The sequence below is a fragment of the Podarcis bocagei genome, assembly GCF_964188305.1.
Source record: "Podarcis bocagei genome assembly, chromosome: 11".
Classification (NCBI taxonomy): domain Eukaryota; kingdom Metazoa; phylum Chordata; class Lepidosauria; order Squamata; family Lacertidae; genus Podarcis; species Podarcis bocagei.
Window position 1 is genome coordinate 28929269 of NC_138136.1, and position 23622 is coordinate 28952890.

Sequence of the window (23622 nt, forward strand, 5' to 3'; positions counted from 1 at the left end):
GTATTTAAAATGTTGCTTCTAATACTTGGTTGAAACGTTTATTTTTTATTCTAACAGAATCTCTATTTTGTGACAAATCAGATAGCGAAGAACTTTTTTTAAAGATCCTGGACGCTCCCAGGACGCCGCCTCTCCGCCCTGGGCCTCCCGGTGCGAGGCCGGGGCAGCAGAGTTTTCCATTCCTTGCTGAAACAGGGTCCGCCTTTGCCGGGAGGGGCGACTTCCCCCCTCCCTGCCGAAAGATCTTTTTTCTCACTCAATCTGTTGAACTCCTGAAGCCAGTTTCGATTTACCTTCACCGTCTGGTGACACTGTGAAATATTAATAGCAAAAAAGAAAGAAAGAAAAGAAGCATGTATTACTGACGTTGCTAATCACTTTTGTTATAAGCAAGAGGACGTCGTTTTTACATTCCTTAAATTCCTCATGGCTTTCAATGAGTCCTGACTCTTTATAATTCCACGCAGACCTAAAAGTCCATCTGTTGTCACCGGGTGTTTCCAGTTACCATGATACTCAGTAGGGTCTGCCTTTCACCCAACGCCGCAAATTCACGGGCTTCTAAGACCCAAACTCGTGGCCAGTGTGGATAAAAGGAGTGGGGTCCCTATGGGCCTCATCTCACACACCCCAAAGCTCTGCCCGACCCGGACTCCAGACCTGGGGCGCCCTCTCCACGTTCTCGGCCAGGCCACGAGGCTCAGCTAACTGCCGGGAGTTGCTGCCCTGCGCGCGGCTTGCGCAGAGGGATCCCCATCGGACGGCAACCCGGCCTCTTCCAGAGCAGCAGCGCCTGGCTGGTGCTCGAGTAGGCGCGCCGGGGCACCAAGGAGCGTTTGAACTTTTCCTGGCCTCCCCTCTCAGATGTTACCCGAGCGAAAGAGGGGGTCACATTTCATCTCATGCATGCATTCAGTGGCTGGGCGATTTCGTTAGATACCCACCACCAGCTCGTTTGAAAGGGAAGCTTTTGGGATTTCAGAACAGACGTGTTGGCGCACGTCTTTGAAAGCGCTGCTGTTAAGATTATCCCAAAGGGTGCAATTCGGGTTAAGGGGCCCTGTCGGTGCAAAGTGGAGAGAGAGAGAGAGAGAGAGAGAAGGGCTTTCCCTTCCATCGGAAACCTGCCAGCGCCATCTCTCTGGGGGCAGATTCAAAGCCAGAGTCAAGTGGCTCCAAGTGCAGAGGTGAAGGTGGCCTGTCTCGGCGCGTCCGCTTCCTCGCCTGACCTCTTCTGCTCTGTGAAGGGGTGACCTTTCAGACTGGCAAGTTGCACACCTACTCTTCTGTGCAGGGAGAATGAACGAGCCATAGTCGGGCAGGCTTGCGGCAGGAATAGTCTCCTGATCGCTTCCCTGGTGACCATCTCCCCCACCTGATGGTCCCGGTCTCCTGTTTCCCCGTTCTCTGGAACTACTCTCTCTCTCACACACACACCCGCCTGGGCCCACCTTAACGTCAGCTTCAGGGTGGTAGACGGTCGACCTGGTCTTTTTTCTTATCCATTCTTTTTCTTTCCTTAGCTGTGATCTTGTGGGCTTTTCCTACAGCAACCCTTAGACCTTACCCTGTCTTTTGTGAAAGCCTCTAGGGCTCTGCAAAGTGCCAAATCTCACCAAATGAGTTTTTTTCCTCCTCTCCAAAGTGTCACGGTTGAGGTTTCTACTCCTTCCGGTGTGGTCCCACCAGCCCCTTGCTCTGTATCTCGTGCCGTTGCCTGGGTTGTGTTCTCGCTGCTTCTGGACCCAACTGTAAAGCACACAGGGAGCTGTTCAAAGGGTTGTCTCTTTCTGTTTACACTGAACCAATAAAAAAAATGGTTTCTCTTTTAAAATGCGGGTGTGACTTTCTTGTCTCTGGTCTTGTTAAGCAACTGTGCCAGGCGCAACAACTCAAAGGGATGTTCATTTGCTGCTGGCCGGACAAAACCCGTTTGCCAGGAGCAAGGGGAGCGCAGCAGCTTCCAGGAAGGATCTCTCTGACTCGGTTGCCCCTCAGCAGAGCGAGCCGCGAAAGAAAGATCTTCCTCCACCTGGGCCGTTTAAGACTGGGAATAATTTGCGTGGCTTCTGAACGTGTTTACGAATATCCAAGGCCTTGCAAAAATGCGAGGCGGGGGAAATCGCGTTTACTGTTAAAAGGGCTGGGGAGGAAAGGATGAATCGGACACCACAGTGCATGGGAATTCCTGCGAATGGGTATTGCGGAGGGTATGTTTAGGAACCATTTTATCCAAACAAATTATATCCCCAGCTTTTGGCAAAAAAAAAAAATCGCCTGTGATGCAGCTCAGTCCCATTCACGCTTACCCAAAACGAGGCGCCAGTAAGTTCCGAGGGGCTGCACCCCCAGTACCAGCGTATATGAGTGCAAAAGCCAAAAAAGAAAAAGAAAACCTTCGAAAGTGTTGTGTGGCGTCCAGCAAAGGTTCCGGGGCTTGAGCTTTCCCAGTTTAGCGTTTATTTCATCCGAGCCATAAATTCTACCATGTATAAAAATCTCCACACCTTTCACGCGTCTGCTAAAGTCCCCAGCAGCAAATTATGAAGCATTTTTAGGGTCATACATGGGCTTCTCCCCAGTTCAAATCAAGGGGTCTTTCAAGGGATGCCTGCATGGGATGAGGCTCGTTCATTTTCCTCTTGGAGCCATCGCTGGTCTTTTCTAGGAAGGCGCTTAAGGCTTGTCAGCCCCAACTAAGGAAGAGTGGCTTTCCTTCCTTGCACAACTGTCCTCTTATTGCACCTTGCTGGCGTTAGAAAGTGGGAGAAGCTGGGAAAGGGGGCATCCTGGGTGCGGAAATCACTAGACCTTTTTACATGGATGGCACCAGAGGAAGGGCCAAGACCCTTCCCCAAAGGAATAGCCCTCCCGCCACCCAGCTAGCCTAGTTTCCTGAGGTTACAGAAGGAGAAGCTCCTTCTGAAGTGCGGACTCCTGGACCGGGACTTCTAGCAATGGGTCCAGTTCTAAGAAGGGTTACCTGGAGAACAATAGTACCTAGTTCACAGGAGACCTGTTGTATAGAATTTCGCTGTAAGCCATCCATCCCAGACATGTCAGGAAGTCAGTCTTACTCCCACTGAGTTGGATGAGGCTCTCTCGAAGGTAAGTGGAGATAGGATTGCAGCCTTCACGTGACCTGCACAGTTCTTATTTCTTTCTTTCGACCACCTGGGACCCTGCTCATTCCCAGCCAGCGCCACTATGCAGTCTGCCCTTTCTGGACACGCTGCTCTCTGGTGTGCATTTGAATCTTACCTACTAATGGGTCAAATCGATTAAAAAAACTCCAAATCGACCTACAGGATATTTGATAAAGGACAAACCGGGCAGGACCTCCAAGTGGGCGTTTGCTGCCCAAGCGCTGGGATGGGACTAACGGGGTGGGAGAGCTGTGTAGCTCCAGGATCTGATGGAAAAAAGGGGAGCCGGGAACCTTTTTGGTGGCTTCTGTGATTCTGGATGCCTGGTGCAATGGACTCCACTCTGTGTCTGCTGGGTTAAGCCTGATCAAAACTTAGCTCCCAAACCGAACCTGACTACTTCTGGCGGGGGGACGGGGGACTTGCATGTCCTTTATATCTGCCAAGGTGGGCCTGAGCTAAAAGCTTCCCCATCCAAGTCAGTGCACATTCTGACCCAGAAATGCGAGGAATCCTGTCCCTCCTTTCTGCTGCTGCTGCTACTGCTGCTGCTGACTAGAGATTTTCCCTCCACTGCAAAGGAGGTCTCTTAACTCCTTTCCATGAATATAATTCGTGGGCCCTGGAGAATGGACGGATCCCACTACACCCGAATGACCCTTGGCATCCCCTCCTCTCCCAGGCCTTCATTACTCTAGGAAAAGTAAGAGAGTCAGCTATAGACTGTAGCAGCATTAAACTGTGATCGTGCGTATGTGACTGGGGGTGTACCTCCCCGTCGAGGGACAGTGGTGCAAAGTATCTGAAACACACACCCTTGAAGCATTGTAGCTTTTAGCTCGGCACCTGAGCTGTGTAGCAGTAGCAGTAGCAGTAGCAACGATCTCCTTTAAAACACACTTGGGAGGAATTAATGACCGAATGGTTGGTTTAATTGATTCCTCCTTGGATTGGTGGCTCCAAGTTTCACACCGCTGGTCTGTTCACAAGCTGATGTCTTGAGGAGTTACCATAAATCTGGGCTAAGCCCGCTCGGCTGAAACAGAGCTCCGGCAGTCCGGGGAGGGGTGGAGGCTAAGACAGAGGATTGTTCCTGGTAAAGAATGAGCCAGGGGCCAAGGCTGTCAGGATAGAATCGGGATCCTGAAAGTGGGTCCCTCTTTCACTTGGGACAGTGAAGTAGCTGGAGCCCAGGAAACACCAACACACACCCCGCTATAAGTTTTAGAACAAGTTTAGTGCCAAAGATCTGTAATGCCTTAAAGGAGAGAGAGTGAGAATCGATACAACTGGACCAGTTCGTAGTTACGCCGAACTCTGGATGGAGCGAATGAAGAGGGGCAACGCGAAAGGAAGGTGGAACAAGCTCTTACTTTCCATTCTACTTTGACTAGGCAAAGCACCTGTAAGAATGTTCCAGTTTTGCACCAAAGCAGCTGAACGGACAGTTATGAACACATTCTGACTATGGGGCTCTAGTTTTGCCGGCTAAGAGGATCTGTTTACCATCAAAGGTTGCACCGGGTTTCAACTCCTGGTTGGGCGGGCCTGTATCCATATCTCCATATCTCTATATCTATCTGTAGTATATAATCCCAGGATTTATTTCTGCAGGACCCCCGTCTCCTTTTAACCAAACGTATTATTTGTTAACCGCCCAATAACACCGTGAAGTTTCTTCCTGAGAAAATTTTCCCATTTTACAGATGAAGAAATAAGGTCGACAGGCCCCTGGCTAGTATCTGTCCTTTTAAAGTAAAACTCTGTTTGGGTTCATGACAAAGAGAGTTTCTGTGCATGCCGCAAGGTCCTTTTATGCAGCTTAGTACCTTCATTCTAATACATAAGTTGACGTGGATTCCTAATCAACTAAAGTAGGACGTTTAAATATTTCTTTTCTCAGAGGAAGCGCACTTATTCTCCCCCCTCCCCCCCAGGAACCAATTCACAAGTACAATTGAAAGCTGTCATATAAGACGACGGCAGTCTGTGTGCCTGCGCTCGAATTTCTATTCCCGATGAAGTTAAAGTAACCTGTTAAAGGATGCGGAGTGTATTTCTGTGTGTATCTGATAGACAGATCACGCTAATTGTTGACTTAAGTCCCCCAAAGTGTGAAAAAAGAACTTCCCCAAACTTTGCAAACGCTGTCATTGCTCCTAATCCCCCACATTTTCCACTTTTCTTTCCAGTTTCGGATTGCGTGTGTTTGTGAGCATTTCACCAGATCAGTGACAGCTCTTTATTTGCATAATTATATGCTCTGGTCTGAAGAGAAAACTAACCCCCAAATTTCATGGGTCACCAAACTACGACAATCAATGTTTTATCACGTATGCTAAGCAAAAACCTAAGAAGCTATATGAAGTTTCTTGGGGAGGTTTTTACTCCTCAGAAAATTAAAGACGTGGTGCCCCTTCAATAGATGCAAAATCTTTCCAAGCTCTTTGTAACTGAATTCTGTTTGAAGGGGGAAACCAGAGATTAACACGTAGATCTGGGGAGAGCGAGGCGGGGGCAGAGACCCTCGAGCGTCACTTCAAAGTAGATTTCCAAAAAGAAGCGCCTATGCGTGTTGACAGTTGCCTGCTCCAAATACTGTAAGGGGCCAATCCTATACGTGTATGTTGAGCGTTCAGCGGGGCTTACTCCCAGTAAAGTGGGTCCCGGATTGCAGCCTAAATCACATTCGCAGCAAGAAAGGGCCCGCAGACCCACTCGGATCCCCAAATAGGATTGTTCGTGTTGTTTGCGTCCCATATACAACTCATGGGTTTAAAGCTGGGATCCCGCTTTCCTTCCATTTATCAGTGATGGGATGGGAGGGTATAAGCCATCTAATCTATCGATCTATCATATTTAAAATTAAATAAACGTAAAGACGACCTTAATCACCCCCAGCCTCGCAACGGGATTTGTTCTGGTCCTTGAATGCACCCAAATCCGTGGGAGGCCCCATCATTTTGGAATGTGATCAACGTGCATGGTTGGAGCGAAGAATGGATTTAGGAGTGATCACAAGCCAGAAGGACAGGCGAGAGAAAAAACACCCACTTGACTCAGGAGGCTGCAGAACAGGCGGGAAATTCCTGTGGGGTAAAATGTGGAAAGTGTGTGTCGCGGGGCTGGGGGTGGGAGTTGAGCTTGGAGCAGGAAATCCATCCTGGGGATCTGCTGGTCCCCCTTCATAGGGGGAACTGAATTCGGAGTCCTTCTTCTGCAAGTGACTTAAAACTAAAATGAGGCGAAGGGATGAGAAAGTAGGACATTTCCCATGATCTTTACTAAGCTTTGGCTGAGGACGATTAAGCCCGAACCTCGAGCAAGAGAGCAGGCTGGATATTTGGAGCCGACAGGAGTTGTGCCTGTCCCGCCGCCAAGGCAGCCTCTGGGCCCAGGAAGGAGCCGCGGTGGTTTGGCCGGAGTCGCCACGAGAGCTGGCCGCGCCCGGGATGAAAAGGCCGGTGATCGCCTTCTTCCCCTTCAGAGCATCAAATGAGAATAATCTGGGGGAAGAAGGAGAGAAAAGCCCTCGCCTCTTCACCTCCCCGGCGAATGCAGGCTCTCTCAGCTGGAGGAGTAACATCTGACATTCCTCCTCACAAGAGGGAAACTTCAAAAGAAGAGCAGGGAACTGGAGAGGGAGAAGCCAACAGGCGAATATTCACGGCGCGAAAGGGGACGGCTCTGGAGAGCTCAGGGCCAGCCTGCCTCATGTTCCCTCTGCCTCTGGCCCGGCTTCCTGGGGGAAAGGGAGCAGGTCGCTCGCCCCGACGGCCGAGGTTTTGCTAGCCTCTCCATGAGAGGGTCCCCTGCCTCCCAGGCTCTCCCTGCAGCCCCGACATGCCTGGGTCTCTGTTGAAGTCAGGTGACGAGAACGACTTTCCCGGAGACCGGTCAGCAGCTCCCGGCTCGCCACTCCAGGCTGGACCCGCGAGGCTTGAAAGGAAAGGCCCTGCTTGGCTGGCGTGGGGGGGGGGAGAATTTTCACTCTTCCTTCCGCATAATCCCTTCTGCCCCCTCCCAAAAAGCCCATCTCACGCCCATCGTCTAACTTTTGCTTTCGAATTCCCCCTGTGGGGGAACAGTAGAGCAGAGCTTCGACCCACCCAGTGCAATGTCTACTGCCCCTTCGGATCACCTCGACTGAACAAAGAGTAAAATATGAGAGATGTTTCTTTGCTTCTGCGTTTAATGAATTCCCTGAACGGGTTCCCTAGACCCAGAAGGAGCGCACACCAGTCTTAATTTCGCCCCAGTTCCACCTGCGATTTACTCCTACTTAAGACAAGTTAAGAAGCATCTTGCGGGTAACATCGTATCTAATACCTTCACGTGCAAGTGTTTGGAGGCTGGGTGCGCGCGCGGACCTCCTCTTTCTCCTCGAACTTTTTTGTTCTTTAAAAAAGTTTGGGCTTGTCCCTCAGTTATTAACCAGTTGGTTAATTCACTTTCCTAAATATAGGTGCAGGGCTTTATCTTAAAAAGTTTGCTTTTGCATCCTAATTAATTCTTCTAACTAGGGGAAACTTGAGAGCCCGTTAATTAGTAACGTCGATTTAACTCCTGTGCGACTTTCCTGATCTTTGGCACAAATCAGAGTAGCTTTTCTGCTAACAGAGAGATAGACTAGAAAAGAGAGGATAAAGAAAGACGTAATAGCTGCTTCATGGATCGCTGACCATGTGTTCATTCGGGCATCTCTATCTGCACATCTTAAAGCCACTTTAAAGGAAATCTGGAACCCTGGAACCCTCGGTTTAGCCCTGCTGAATCTCTCATTTCACCCTTGCTTTTCCTTAAAACTCAGTGTGTTAAAGAATCAGGATCAGGTCTCCATGTTAATCTGCTACTTGGAAGCAAGTTGGAAGATAACGACTCAGTCCTTCAGCTTCCAAAGTGGGTGGGAAGTTATGATACGGGTTGTTTTCTGAGCCTCCCAAGTCGGGCTGTTAAGATTTAGAAAATAGAGAAACCATGTCAGCCGCGGGAAGGTGTCCAAACTTTTACCAGGCTGGGGTGGGGGTGCGAATTGGGAACCCCTTGGTAGAGCAACTGAGGCTGTGACAGTCTCTCTGCCAGGGAACCCGAAAAAGCGGAGCGGAGCTGGGTTTGCGCCATCCACTCTCCGTAGCACCATGGACAGCTCCTAGTTCTGAGCTGCCCTCGCCCCAAACAAGCCTCTCCTTGCCTCGTTCAGCCCAAGCCTGGAGCAGGCTGCGGAAGACCTCGCTCTCAGAGACGACGTTTTTGTATCCTGAATCCCGCCTGCTCCGCGCTTCCTCTCATCTCCCTTGAAGCGGGGAGAGTTAACCATGCATTTATGCCCCCTACTCAGGACTTTCCACCTCATGTGCTCTTCTGGTCCGATTCCACTGCCCTGGTCTGATCCCACTGCCCGCAGGCCCCCGATTTCGTTTTCATCCTCTGTCCTCTCCCTAAGCTCCTTCCGCCAAGATTCCCGCATTGCCCATCCTTGGTTTCCAGCTTTGCCCAGAACCAGACCTCCTCCTCCTCCTCCTCTCTCTCTCTCATTGCGGGGATGCGTGCATGCCATTTCCCCCTTCCCATGCGATCTTCATCTTTCCCTTGGCTATAGAGGCGATACTGGTGGGGGCGGGGATCTGAGGTCCTCCTGGTTGGTTGCAAAGCAGATCCGCTTCCCTTCTTTGATGCGCGCCTACTCGATGCAACCCCACTGACTGCCAGGCAGCTGGTTAATTGCAGCCTCGGGAGAGGCACCCTAGAGCCCGAGCCCTAAGAGCCTGGCAGCCCTCCCTTTCTCCCTCTCCACCCTCCCCGCTTTGCTAAAGGGTCGACCAGTCTGCGCGTCTCAACCCCGTAACTTTACCTCCCTTCAACTTCCCCCTTCCAGACCCGCCACCTGCTGTGATCGTCGGGACTTTAAGCCCTCTCTCAGTCTCCGCATCCTTTAATTCAAGTTATGCGCAAGGAGAAAGAGAGAGAGAGAGAGAGAGAGAGAGAGAGAAATAATGTCTCTTTTTTTCTTCCTCTTTGATCACATCCCTGTCATTTTAGCAAACAACTTGCAGCCTTGCAAGCTTGTAAAGTCAAGCTATTTACTTGTTCGCTATTTAAATGCAACAAGATGCTCTCTGCTCATTAAAATGTTCTCGCTCTGCCTTCTTTTGCTGAGAGATCCGATTCCTTCCCATTTGCTTCCCCGATCCGTCCAAAACTACAAAAAAGGGGTAAAGGGGGGGGATGAGCAAGTTGGATAGCTAAGGATTTCCTGGGTTTCCCTTAATATAAATGCCCCCAGCCCCAGCTGAGCAACGACAGCGAGGAGTTACAGACCTCCCTGCTTTTGAGTTATTGGGGAGGAACTTACTGGAATGGCTTTGGGGCATTAGGAAAGCAAAGTTATAGCCCAGTGCTCTTACTAATATTAAATACTATTACGGATCATGAGCCAGATTCATGGAAACGGATATTTAGATATCCACAACAGGGTTATTTGAGGGTTATTTTCCTCCCCTCAAATGAACCGCTGCCTTCTCTCTGCTAGCTTGTGGAGAACATAGTTCGCTTATTAAAAGGGTTCGCTCCAACGTCCGAGTCAAATCATTCTGTTTTCAGGATCAACTTTGCCGGCAAGTTCACGAGGGAAACCTCGAACCCCTTTTTCGTCATCACGACCCCTTATCCGTGTTACGATGGAATAAATGGAATCCCTTCTTCTCGACCCACCTGTAGTCGGTTCGGCTCACACACACGCGCACCACCGTTTTCACTGCTCTCTATAGAGCAGCTTCGTAGGGGGAATTCTGTTTTCTCTGCTTGATCTTCATTTGCACCCACAAAAAGTCCAAGGAAAGGGTTCACTCGCTCCCCCCAACTAGCCAACCGGCCCTGGGTAGGCGGAGGGAGCCGCTTTCGTTTTTTGTAACAGGGAACCCCGAGGCAGAACGGTTAGGAATTAAACTTTCAGAGGAATAACCTGTTGCACGCTTCTGATTTGGGGAAAGTGAAGATCACCGTGGTATTTTATTTTTATTTTTTTAATTCGTGGTATCTTCTATCTAACCAGGATATTTTATAGCGTGGATACTGATAGTTTTCTGATCAGTAGTCGAATTGATTCCAGACCATAATTCAGACATTGTTGTAGTGAGCAATGTTACTATAAACCAGTTTTGTATTATTGTTATTCTTATTCTTATTGACAACTAATTGGCCGAGTGAAAGTTAGATGTCTGCATATTTAAGAGGGGGGAGGATTTGTGTTTCGAGGTAGCTCACCTTCGGTATTAAATATTTGCTCCTTTCTTTGATCTATATTAGGATATTAGGTTTCTCCGGAGCGTGAGCCTCACTGACTAACAAAAAATCCCTTTTGTCAATCCTGCATTAAACCTTCTCATCTCAGTTCTTACGAAATCCTCTTTCTTCTGGTAATTTTGCTTTGTGTCTCCCCCACCTCCATTATTCTGAACATACATATCCTGAACATATCCTGAACAATTTAGCGAGTGCATGCCCGTGTTAGTAATCTTAAAAATATGGAATCTTAGAAAGGGGAAAGAGAAAAGGGACTAGAGATTGGGTGTCCAACATGAAAGCATTTTCAATTATTTGCTCCTCAATTATTTTCCCCAGCTATGGCTTACCTTGTGATTATTTTCTTTTTTCTTATTCGTGACATGCGTTGAAAAATATTACACTCTCTCTCCTCCCCCCCCTTCTTACCTCTTGTAACCCTTCAAAGTCGTTTGAAATTACTTTTCTTGTCTTTTGGCCATTTGTCAACGTCAAAACTACCTGGGCTATCTAGTGAAATGAAAGTGTTTCGTGTATATCTTAGATATATGAAAGGGTTCCTCAATAGAGTTTTCTGGAAATCAATAGACACCCATTAATGTCCTAAGTGCCTACTGGGTATTTTTTGGGGGGGAAATAGTCAGCTCCTTGGGTATAATATCCTGGGATAAAGTTGCAGGATCCTCATTACAGTCCACTGGGATAGCGGAGTTTGACAAAGAACATTTTCAAGAGTAGTTACATTTAGGGAAGTTTTGAAAACATGGGGCTGCCACCAGATGCTGCTTCTGAGCTCTGTCTTGCTTCTGTCGCCTCTCTCCCACTGAATGATTGTGGATATATGCGTGTCATTTTCCTGTTTATCTATCTGTGCTCAAGCCAAAGTATTTTTTTTTTAATTTTAACGTGCCACAGTATGTGAGTGTGAGTTTCTCTGTGTGTGAGCACACACGCACAAATACATATATCACACATTTATTCGCTAGCATCCTTGTAATAATGGGTTCGACTTTCAGCCCCTACAAGACAAACTTTATTCTGTTCAATGGAAATGAACCTCAGATGTGCAGATGAACTCTATACACTTATTGAGTAGAAGCTACACTCCGGCCCACCTTATTAACGATTATAATTGTGGCTCCCTGCTCATCAGGACCGGCTCTCTGAAAGAGGTTTCTTTCTGCTACTCTCTACTTCCCTTCATACCCGCACGATGCTTAAGCTGACGACCCCAGAGCGTTCAGAGGAGGAGGCACATATCCTAAGACTAGGCAAGGCAACTCAGCTTCTTTCTCCATGGGCAGTTCTGCCTGGCCCACAAAAGACGGGAAAGAGCCTTGCCTGCTTTAAAGCACTGCTCTTTAGAGATCAACTGCTGAAAGAGATACCTGTGCGCTTTGAATTGCTTTAGGGGAGGGAGGGAGAGAATCAGAGCGAGGTTCTGCCGGCGCTGCACCTAAAACCGGAATGTCCCAGAAAGGTAGAGGGATTCGTTCATGTTGGTGCAAGTGAAGCCGTAACAAGAGCCAAGCTCTGCAGCATTTAAGATTTCATTCTCAGCTTTCTACCTTGGAAAACGAGACCCGTTTGCTTAACTTAATCCGGAACATATGTTCGCAACTGTAGCGCCGTGTGTGTGTGTCTGTGTGTTTCTCTCTGTGTGTGGTTTGAAGTTGATCAAGTTGTAAATTTTCCGCCTTAGGTTTTCAGCGCCTCCTAGTTACAGCCTAACACTTTGAGATTTTACAAAGGCTCTAACTAAAGGGGAGAAAATGAAATAACAACCATGTAATTTATCGAATGTTGCGAGTCGCACCAAACCAGCCTATTTTTCTTCCCCTGTGGTAGTGATTGTTGTTAAAGACCTGCATTTCTGAGAAACTGAGCCAGAAAAGAGAATGCAACAAAATGACTTCTGAAAAAGGAACGTCTTTAATATGCATCGCTGTTTTAACACTTAAGAATACGCTCTTCCTGTTTCTATAAACGTAACGATGATCACAATAATAGTATTTGAAATCTGGAATTAATAATAAATTAAAAGTACTTTATACTCTAATACATGTACCTGTCAATACAAAACTTTCAGATTACTTTTTCTAAGGAGAGGTGTTTCCATATAATGAATCCCTAATCATATAATCAATAGAAACAACCGAGGCTTTTAAATTTCTAAACAGTTTTCTTACTTTAATGAAATGAATAAATTTAGAACACGGAAGGTAATTTTGCAGAATAAATTTAGACTGTAGGAGATACAGAAACAGACCCCCAGGCTTTACAAACCTTTAAAAAAAAGATAAAAAGAGAACGTACATTTGATTTTGTGGCATTTTCACTTTAAATCGCTCATAATTGTTTTGATCTATTCATGAAAGAGTGACAAGGAGGCTAACTTAATACGACCAGTTTCTATTTCTGGTGAAGCTAGATCTCATGTGCGTATTTACATTGCCTGCAACTAATGAAAACATGTATCAAATCTCCGGGTTGTGTGTTGCTTTTTTTTATTAGGTTTCCCCAAATACAAATTAGCTACATTTTGGTCCAGCCACCAAAAAGGAGGGAAATCATTAAGTAGATTACAACATGATTACAACATGAATTGGCAGAGAGTAAAGACGCCATAGTTCAGGTTTTGCTTGCAGGCTGCCTTTTATTTCAATCGGGATATTTATATGATGATTCTGTATGATTCTTAACATTATTTAATAGCACTTTTTTTTTTTGCTGGAACTAAAGTGCGTTCCTCGCAGAACGAAGCGGGGGTAGGTAATCTGATTTATCTGGGGGAGGATATACGAAAAGGGGCCGTTTTAGCTCTGAATCGGAATGTATTGAGAGACACAGCGCCATCTAGCAAACAAACGGAGAATCAAAGGCGAGGAATCGGCGAGGCCCTTCGGGCAGTCATAGAAAAAGAGGGGGGGGGGGGAGAGAGAGAGAGAGAGAGAGAGAGAGAGAGAGAGAGAGAGAGAGAGAGAGAGAGACTGAGCAGGAAACTTACACTGCCTCGTCAGTTTCACCTGAGCAGAGCTCCCCCCTCCCCCCCAGCAGACAATCCGCACTCCGTTCAGTGTTTCGCAGGGCTCTGCCCTTTCCCTCCCTGCTTCTGAAAGAGCAACTCGGCTCCGTGTCGTTTGCGCTTCGCTTCTGAGTATTAGGACAGGCAGGTTTCCCTTAATCAAGGTCAGATATTACTAGCACTATCTGGTCCCTGGGATGTATACAACCGAGGTACAGTACACGCACCTGCCAGGCGCTTAATAACTTTTTCTCTGCTCGTTATCTCCAGCTCTCGTTTTTAGGGATGGGGAAAGAGTGAGAGAAGTCAATTGAGCAGCACAGAAAGGACAAAAGTCACCAGGTCCCCTGACTGTTCTATCCTTGCATCTCCACTACACCCCAGTATAGCCAAGGTGGTTGGTGGCTGTTTGCTTGCTTTGCTGGTCCGGTGAAATGCAGGCGTTTAAACGCTCCGTGAAATAGATGTAATATATTTTCACAAACTTAAGATGCCAGGCGGTGGCCACGTCGCTCAAGGGAAGCAACGCCCTTCCTTTCGAAGGACTACAAAACAAAGGCAGGGCATATTCCATTCTCGTAATCTTTGCTGTTCGATTAATCTTCTGTGGCTTTCTTTTTTTTAAAAAAAAAAGGATGGTGGAGGGAGAGGAAAGGGTGTGTGGGGGGGGGGGAGCAGAGAGAATAAACCAAATAATCCACCTCTGGGTATTTGCAAGCCATGTTTACATTAGTTCTGCAAAATTAAACAAAGACACCAAATGACTGTGAGGAAGAGAAATTGTTGCCACTCTGCAAGCGCGCGGAAGGCTCTCTAATAAAGGGAGAGTCATTATCGAGGCTTCGTGGAAATCGTCGCGGGTTAGGAAGAGGCGACTAAGACAAATAAGGCGCACCTTTGCCTTCACAGCTCTTTATTGCCACCTGCTCGAGGAATGTTCCTGCGGAGTATCAGAAGCCCAAATGTCACCCGTCGCTCTTGTGCTGTTGTTGTGAAGTGTCTGGGCTGTGAAAGATTGTCTCCAGATGCGCCCACCCTTCAGAACAGGCTTCTGGCGCCCACTCGCCTTTCAACTGGCCAAGCATCTTTCGACATTCCCCTTTTAGAAGCCCAATATTCAACATCTCAGCTAACCTTGCATCCTTCCCAAAAAAACCTCCCCACCCACCTCTCCCGGCCATTCAGATCCTTGAGATTAACATGGCTTGAAACTAACAGGGGTCTCAGAACGTGTCCGTCGTAACAACCACAAGGGTCCGATCCACCAGCTCTAGTGTTTGCTTGCCTAACTCCCTGAAGGAAAAAGAGGGGGGTCTTCCCCCTTCCTCCTCTAATTTCTTTTTTTCCCTAGGTCTGAGCTTTCCGTTCTGTGAGATCCGTGGGAAATACGGGGCAGAATGGTGGCCACTGAAATCAGCTCTGTCTCCTTCGGGCTCTGTCCAGCTCTTGAAGTTCACTGGAAAGAAGGAGAACTATATTGGGGGAGCGGGGGTGTGTAGGGCAGGGAGAAGGCTGCTCTCTTTGGGTGGTTTCATCTCTATCGCCTGTTCTCGTCCAGATTTTCTTACCCATGAAACCTGCTCCGTGGTTGGGTTCCCCAGCTGTTTAAATGAACATTGATTTATTGCGTTTAAAAGTAAATTTACACACACGCCAACATCATTCCGTTTTGTTTCCCCAGACCCTAAGATTTATTTTCTGCTTAGCGCTTGTCTGACAAAACAATGTCCTTTAACTTTATTACACATCGATGAGGAAATCTGTCTTATTTCCCCCCTGCTTGGATTTATTGCTCTTGTTACCTGGTTTGTTGAGGAAGGGATGGGTGGAGAGAAGCCTGTGGAAAGCGGGGAAATTACGGGGGGAAAGAAAGAAAGAAAGAAAGAAAGAAAGAAAGAAAGAAAGAAAGAAAGAAAGAAAGAAAGAAAGAAAGAAGGCTGACTTGAAGAAATATAGGCGCACCTCGCAGGTCCCGGGCTTTGGGAAAAGGGAGCAGGGCGGAAGAGCAGGAAAATACTAATTTTCACAAATTAGAATGTTCGAGTGATTTGTTTTAAGAAACACAAAGCTCCCTTCATCTGCTAGAAGGCCTGATGCTCTTTGCACAAACTCTTTTGCAACAGATCCATTACTGAGAAGCAAAAATATAATACAACAAAACAAACAAAGCAAAATAAAAAATAATCCTACCACTCTGACTTACCTCTGCGCAGTAAAGTCCCAATTACCCAGCCTATGGGATGGTTGCTCTCAGGGGATTGAGCTGCACTTTGAAACAGTCTTTACGGTACACTTCATCTACGTTTTTGTTGTCTTTAGTTCTCATTAAAAGGCCACTTTATTCTTTTCACTGATATACTGTCTGTGTTCTTCATTTCACACTCTTGAAAGCAAAGTTCTTACAACTTATCAGGGAAGAAGGGCTCCGAGGCTCTTTGGGGTGGGGTGGGGATGAAGCTAGAGGGGATGAGAAAGAGAGGCAGGAGAGGGAAATCCGTGGACAGGAATTTTAAAGAATTTTTTTGAGCACACACAGAGAGAGGCAAACAAGAGAGGTTGCTGAGGCAATGTGCTATTTCAGGGGTGTTGGTGGAAAAATTGAAAAGGGCTATCGGGCAGTCATACAGCGTTAGCCAGACACTGTGTGTGTGTGTGTGTGTGTGTGTGTGTGTGTGTGTGTGTGTGTGTGTGTGTAGCCTGGCCTTATTCCGACTCCCCTACTCCCCCCCCCAACCTGATTTATCACAGAGGCGTCTAATAATCACTTTGGAGATGTCAACTGAGGACTGTCCCTTTGCAAGGCGAAAGTGAAGGTGTAAGGAAGGGTGGGGGTTGCTATCCTCATCAGTCGGAGCAATTCTTTGTAGAGAGTCTCCCATAAATGCACTACCTTTCAGGCCAGACCCCCCCCCCCCGGGCTCCGAGAGCCGCTCCACCCGCCTTTCCCACTTGTTGTCCAGACCGGCGAAAGAAACCCAAAGCGTTTATTTGGAAGAATCTCTTACCGAGCCAGAAAGAGGGTAGTAGGGTCAATCAGCTACATCGGTCTAAATCGATTTCGAATCAATATCGATCTCGAATCGATAAGACCTTTTTCCCATACGCGCGTGCGTGTGCCCAGATAGCGTATACACGGCTCTAAGAATGCACCCAGGATCCGACCCGAAGTGGAGCCAGAGAAGAAAAGGGGGCAAGGCTCTTGAGCATCCCTCTATTCACATTAGCAGCATTTCTTCCTGCTTGCCCTTTGAATGGGGCCGTGTCACTCAGAGAACTAAGGGCCATTTCTTTAATCTCTCTCCTCTGCCCTCACAGATCGACAGCCTTCCTCCCCACTCCCTGCTCCCTGCTCCCCCCATGCCCCCCTCCCTTCAGGGCACAAGATCCCCGTCCAGCTAGGCTCAGGCCGTCGCCGCTGCCTTCAGTGGAAGATCATAAGCCGGGCTACGTCCCCTGGTCTCCGACGGGATAGACCCCGGGGCTCCTGGAGAGCCGTGCGGCCCCCTGGGCACCCCCACCCCCCACTGGAGCCATGCCCTAGAGAAATGGAGGGTCTAGGTTTGGTGATGAATTAGTCTTTTGGGGAGTGGGATGGTTTTTCTTAATTCAATCTGGCATCCTAAAGAAAGGCTGGAATGCCCCAGTATACCTAGTTGTGGATTAGAAAACTGCATGGAGACGTTTTCAAATCGAACCGACGTTCTATGGATTCGAATTAGGATGGATCTTTTCTCCCCCCCCCTTTTTAATCTACCCAGTTATGCCACAGTGGTGGACCAGAGGGAATTAAGCCCTCTTCAAGTCCAAAGGCCTGGATTCCTCTTCGAGGAGGCTCGGGCTACAGATGCCTCAGGGGCGCTCAACCAGCTTCATAGCAGCCAGCAAAGACTACGAACTAGCTGCTGCCATACGTGTGCGCGCGCGTGTGCTGGGGGTATTTTTAGAGTTGGAGTAGCCACTCCACCAGGCAAACGGAGAAATGGTTCAAGGCGAGATCTCTACTGCTGCCCTCCTTTACTCACAAGCAAGCCCGCCCGCCTGCCTCAAATTTCATGAGGCTTAATCCCAAGGAACCGTGCACAGGCGGCCTGTATTCAAGGGAGAGCCATTTTGCAAGGGGCACCCGCGGTACTGCTCTGGCATGATGCGCGACACCAGCTGCCTCCTCATCCCAGCCATCTCCGATCCAAATGCACACGTTCTTTCAAAGCGGATGGAGAGAAATACATAACCGGGTTGAGGGTGCATGCCTTACACCGCCGCCGCCAATAAGCCAGGGGCCTGTTTCTCTCTCTCTCTGCCCTCCGAGGTACTATTGAGAGAAGGTCAGCCCCCCCCTGCTCGATCCTCGCCCAGATTAAGCCGCAGTAGTTCCCTGCCAGCTGATTTCCCACCCCACTCAGAGACACCTCTGACTTAACTCAGGGATTTGTGAGAAATGTAAATAAAAGGGCATCGGACTGGGATGTCAGGCGCCCTGGGCTCCCGGAAATTCGAGTGGATAGCAGATTGAATAAATGCCGGCATTACCGAATTGTGGGCAGGTTTGGGGGGGAAAGGTGAGAGGAACGATCTGAGGGTGGGGGCAAACGGTCGATTCACCCACAGAATCCGACATGTTATTTTCTCTTTGCAGCAATAATAAATAGGCACTAATGAACCGAGGTACTAACTGTGTCCCCTAAGAGGGCGAAGCTCCAGGCGCAAAGATGACTGCCCGTTGCAAATGGTGAACAAACACGCGCGCGCACACGCACACGCACACGCACACACACACAGACCACTAACTTGGGACCCGCTTTCTAGCGGCCCCTTCCCAAGGAAAGGCGAGGGCAGCCGAGAATGTGGGTGAATAAAACGCCAGTTAAAACGCTATTAAACAGCGCAGAAGGTGCAAAGCTCGCGCCTCGTTCCGCCTTGATATGCAATTAAATTACAGCAAATTCCTCTTTAAATAATATCGTTTGGAATCCTTCGCTAAGATTCAAGGATGTCTGAGGTTAAGTAGCTTTTAAAACGTCAGTTCTAAATGGCTTATGCAATGAATAGCTACCTTTAAATCCTAACACCATTATAAATACTCTATACATGTGGATGTCAGTTTATCTCTACATATTTCTTCTTCAAATGAGGAAAGCATTCATGATCATCATAATAAAAAAGCTCCTTGACATATTTGAGTTTAGAAAAGCAGATGTTAATTCCACCCTCCCTTCTCCCCACATCTTGTTTTATGACCAACTCTGTTGGAAAGGAGCCAACGGCGCCCTGCGCTTTGCTCAGTGACTAGTAGCCCGGGCGCATTAGAGCCTTCGCAGCACAAGCCGAGACTCGAGCCATAAAAAAACCCCACACATCTGGGTTTCTTTTCCTTTTTTTCCGTAACAACAACAAAATTAAATTAGGGAAAGAGTTGCAATACAAATGGGAGGAGGGGGAAAGGGTTTTGGGGACTTGGGGATGGATGCAGAAAGAGAACACACCTGCAGCCGCGCCGGAAAAAGAAACGGCCTGTGGATATTTTTCAAGATAGAAAGAGCCTTTCTGGGGGCCTGGCCAAACAGGCGTGTATTTTCAGTGAAATAAGTAAAAAATAATAATAAAATAAGAGGAGGTGCCAAATATGATTGCCAGCTCCCCACAGACACAGAGAAAACAGTGTTCTAGGACACTCCCCCCTGTTTTAGGGGGAGGGATACCTCCCCCCAAAAAACCAATGGAAGAGATTCCTGGACAAGAAATGCTTTACTTCAGAGCACCCCTCTTTTTAGCTGTTTTCACATTCCCATTCTCTCCAGGCAGCCTCCCTTCCCTTCCAAGCTGAGGGATCAAGTCTGAGGGTTCCCATCGTTTTCTCGCTCCCTCCCCCGCTCCTCTTTTCGCCCCATTAACTAATATGTTTGAGAAAGGTTCTTGTTTGCCCTGAGTTACACGGGGAGCAGAAGACATGGGAGGGCTTGAGACAGCGACGGCACCGCCACACAAACCCGGAGCCGAGCTTTCCCTGGCATCACAATTAACTGTATGCAATATTTATCATTCGACAATGTTTGCCATCAGGAAACACCAAACGTAAAATCGGTGGAAGTTTAATAAACAGACACCCAGAGATTGATCAAATAGAATGAATAAACATGCCTGGATTTTTTTTTATGCGCACGTCTGTGCTTCTGACTATTAGGCGATAATCCTGAGTGAGAAATAAATGCCATTGGAGTCCGCGGAGGAGGGGCGGGCCGGGAGGGGAGGGGAGGCGGGGGCTCTCTAGCCAGCCAGTTCGCCTCCTACTGAAGTTAATTCCCATCGGTCCAAGTTCCCTGCGGCTTGGAAAGGTTAGGACTGCACCCTTAGATCCCCGGGGACGCATCCAGATTCCTTGTCCGACATATCCCCACACCCCATGTGGAAGGAGCTATGAGAAAGGGCCACGGTGCCTCCCTTAAGAAACTGTGGCCAGGGATGGTTTTAAATATATATGTCTCTTTATGGTTCAAAACTGGGGGGGGACCATGGTCGTCTGTCAAAATGGTAGTCAAAAGTCTGGTGTGATTGTTACAAAAATAAGAACGGGACTCTCTTTCTATTTCTCTTTCTCTCTCTCTTTCTCTCTCTGTCCTTTTCCTCCCCGCTCCCCTCTTTTTTTCCCTTTTTAAATGCAGGATCTCGCCGGCTGGGGCAACACAATGGCAAGCCATCTGGTGCTCAAGAGAAGCGGTGGAGACGGCAGCGAACGGAGCCATCCGCAGCTTCCTAGAAGCGCACGGGGCCTGCAGGCTCCCCCCTCCCTTTGGCTCCCCGGCCTATAGCTAAACTTGGACGATGGTCTGTGGCTGGTGATCTCGGGACCCGCCAAGCAAGCAAGTCGCCCCGGAGCAGCCCGAGGACCCTCTCCACGCGCGCCAAGCGCCGCTTCGCCTCCTGCTGCTGGGAGGTGGTCCCAAGCGCAGGAGCGAGCAGGGAAGTGCTCCACCCCCTTCCCCTGGTCGCGGAGCGGATAGGTCGGGGCCCGGGTGACGTCACTCCCCATCGCGCAGGAGAGGAACCGGGAGCGCGGGGGAGGGCGCGGGGGAGGCGGAGAGAGAAGCTTCTTGCCTGCTGGGCTCTACAGTTGGGAAGTTTTGCTTGGGACAGCAGCAGCAGCAAGAGTAACAACTCAATAATAATAATAATAATCGGAAATTAGCCCTTTGCGCTTATCTCTCCGTTTCCTCCATCCTTGTTTAAGCTGGGATATCTATTAACCCCCCCCCCACTGCAATGCTTGGCTCGATTTAAGAGCACGCGGCAAAAAGGAGGGAAAACAGGTGGTGGGGATGGGGGGGGGGAGAGAGAAAATGTATTAAACAAACCCTTCCGGGTGAACCTGACCCACGCAGAGACCTGTAGCAGATGACCTGCATCTCTCTCTCCCTCTCTCTTGCGCACAGGAGGGTTCTCATCTGACTTGTCACCGCATCTCTAGCCCTCAGCGCCTTCCTTTGGCCCCATATTTCTGTCAGAAGGGTCGCTGGTGTCAGACCCGCCTCCTTCCCCACTTGGCCCTCCTCCGTCTTGCAAAGCATCCCCCTGAGCTGAGGGTGTGCGGCCCTAGCTGGCTCTCAAATCGCTCACAGCCAGGACCACCCCCCCCCACCCGCCCCAGCCACCCCTGATCAGTATCCCATTAACCACTTACTTTGAAAGCGGAGTCTTTCCTTCGGCTGTTCCTTCTTCTCTTCCTTTCCCCGAGCACTGCCTCCCCAGGCCACTCAGCCTGGGCTGCAAAGGATTGCTCGGGTAGTCATAGGCCAATCATAGCGATCAGAAGAGAAATAAAACTTTCTCTCTCCTTCATTTGCCCTCTCTCTCCCTGCCCCCTCCCTTCTTTTTCCCAGGCTCCGCTGTCCTTTGGCACCTTCTGCAAGAAGGAGGGCTGCAGTCCCATCCCATCCCCTGGAGAGCGTCTTCCTGGGGACGCGTCTGCTGGCCTCCCTGCTGAGGGAGCCGCGCGCTTCTGCTGCTGCCGCGCTTGGGAGCAGGGAGCCCGGCCTCGGAGCGAAGTGCAGATTGAGACATATCGGGATCCCTATAAAAGGGTCATTTCGCGAGGGAGGCTGGACACAAAGTTTGGACTCGTGACTGGCATTCCTGAGAGGCCTGCATATTTTAAAAACAACAAAGCGAGCCCCCAAAGAAGGGATTGCGGGGGGGGGGGGGCGAGAGAGCGAGAGAAGAGGGGAAATAGTGCGGGGGGGGGACTGGGAGAGAAGTTACTAAGTGACAAACATCTGTCAACATGAGCTAATTTGTAAGCTTTTGCTGCGAGGAGAAACTGACTAGTTTTGTGAGGGTCTGTGTTGGTCGATGCAGGGATCTTTGTCTCTAACCTCCCGCCCCCTACCCCTCCCACCCCGCTTTTATGTGAGTGTTTAATCCTAGAAAGTTCCTAAAATGGATCTAAGACCAAACCAAACGGGGAAGTTTGACCTGAAAGGTCTTTCTGGCCTTCGGATTAAAGCCCCCTCTCCCCTCTCCACCCTAGGCCACCGTCCTCCTCTCAGCCGCTCCCCTTTCTTAGCTCTTTATAAACCGTTTCGAGATGGGGGGGGGATATAAACGTGTCTCAATGGCACAGCGACAAAGGCCAAAAGAAACACCAGTGACATGAGCTGCTGTTGCGCCCCCCCCCCCAGCCCCCAGCCCACCGCAACCTTCTTAACAATAAGGTTTTATCTTGCAGCGAAAGAATAAGATCCTCCTCTTTCCTCTCTTGGAATACGATCACATTAAAAGCTTCAAAAAGAGAGACAGAGGGGGAGAAAGGCCGGTGTGCGATGCGGAGACGTCCTCTCGGGCCGCATACGCGTCAGGAAAGTCGCAGCAAGTTAACTTTCCCAGCCTTTGGCGCAGATCTGGAAAGCAGGCGCAGGCTGGGCAGAGGCGGGGGAAGCTGGCGCAAGCGGGGAGGCGAAGGAGCGGGGGCGGGTCTGATGCTGAGGCGATTTGACTGGACTGGGTGGGATCCTCGGCAGCCCCAGGATCAGGGGGCCGTTTAGTGTGTGCGGGGCCCGCGGAGAAGCCTGTTTCTCTCCTAGACAGCTGAAGACAAAAGGAGAGGAGGCCTAGTGGTGAGCTGGATATCTCTGTTAGTTGTCAGCTCAGGTCCAGGGGCAGGCGAGGAATGCTAATCAGCCATTGCAGAGGGGCTGAAGGCTGCAGATCTCTCGCATAGTCACGTCATCTCTCTCTCTCTCTCTCTCTCTCTCTCTCTCTCTCTCTCTCTCTCTCTCTCTCTCTCCGGTTGTTTCGCTCTCACTCCCAGGGCACTTGCTTGGTTTTTTGCACTCACGTCCACCAGCTACACACCCATCCCTGGATCTTTATGTACTCAAGAACACAATCCTTAAACATACACAACATGCGCACATACAATGCTACTCAGGCTTTATTCCTCGTTCCTCTCCCCCTGGGGTGACATAGGAAAGGTTTGCGTGGAAGCAGTCTGAGTGCCACTCCACCAAACGGCTCGCGTCGGCTGGAATCCCAAGGGTTTTCCTCTAACTGGTTATGACTGTTCCAGACAGGGTGGCTCTTTGGGCTCCACCGGCGAGACCGAATCACAAATTACCATGTTGTAATTGTTCACTCCTCCATAGCTACCGAGCTTCGGTCTTTTTTTGCTCTGACACAGAGGGGGGGGGGGGGAGGAAGAGAAAGAAAGAAAGGAGAGAGAGAGAGAGAGAGAGAGAGAGAGAGAGAGAGAGAGAGAGAGAGAGAGAGAGACGTTCCTACCTCCTTCTCTAAACAGAGGGATCGATAGCTGACCCCACGGTTTGGCCAGTGCTTTATTTATCTGCCCGAGCAATGATATTATCAGCCTTAAACGTTATATACAGCAAATGTCTTCCTAAATCAACACACAAGGATATCTCCCAGCAGCCAAGCTGCTCTGCCTTCAAGAAGTTCGCTCTGCCTCTTGCCCTCTCCTCCGCTTTCCACAACAACCGGGGCCCGTTTTACACCCCGTAGTTTTCAACGGGATTCTCTGTTTGAAGCTTGATGGTGGGCTCTGCAGCCAAGAGGTTTTAGATACACGATTGTGCAACCCCGCTTGCTGTTTCTTCCAGGGATTCGCTTGTCAGCCTGGCTGGGCTGCTTAAAGGCTGCTCAACGCTATCCCTTTTTTGTAAT

At 49.1% G+C, this 23622-nt stretch overlaps 1 long non-coding RNA gene across 3 annotated transcripts; it reads right to left on the reverse strand.

Annotated features, from left to right (window-relative positions):
* Positions 1–24: 24 nt before the first annotated feature.
* LOC308596998 lies at positions 25–23118 on the reverse strand. Of its 3 annotated transcripts, none has more exons than XR_014012775.1 (2): positions 21128–23118; positions 25–1749 (listed from the first exon to the last, which is right to left on the reverse strand). It is a non-coding gene; the product is annotated as an uncharacterized lncRNA (long non-coding RNA). The 3 variants fall into 3 exon arrangements; XR_014012776.1 differs by lacking the exon at positions 21128–23118 and adding an exon at positions 15656–19706; XR_014012777.1 differs by lacking the exon at positions 21128–23118 and adding an exon at positions 3001–3303.
* Positions 23119–23622: the final 504 nt, after the last annotated feature.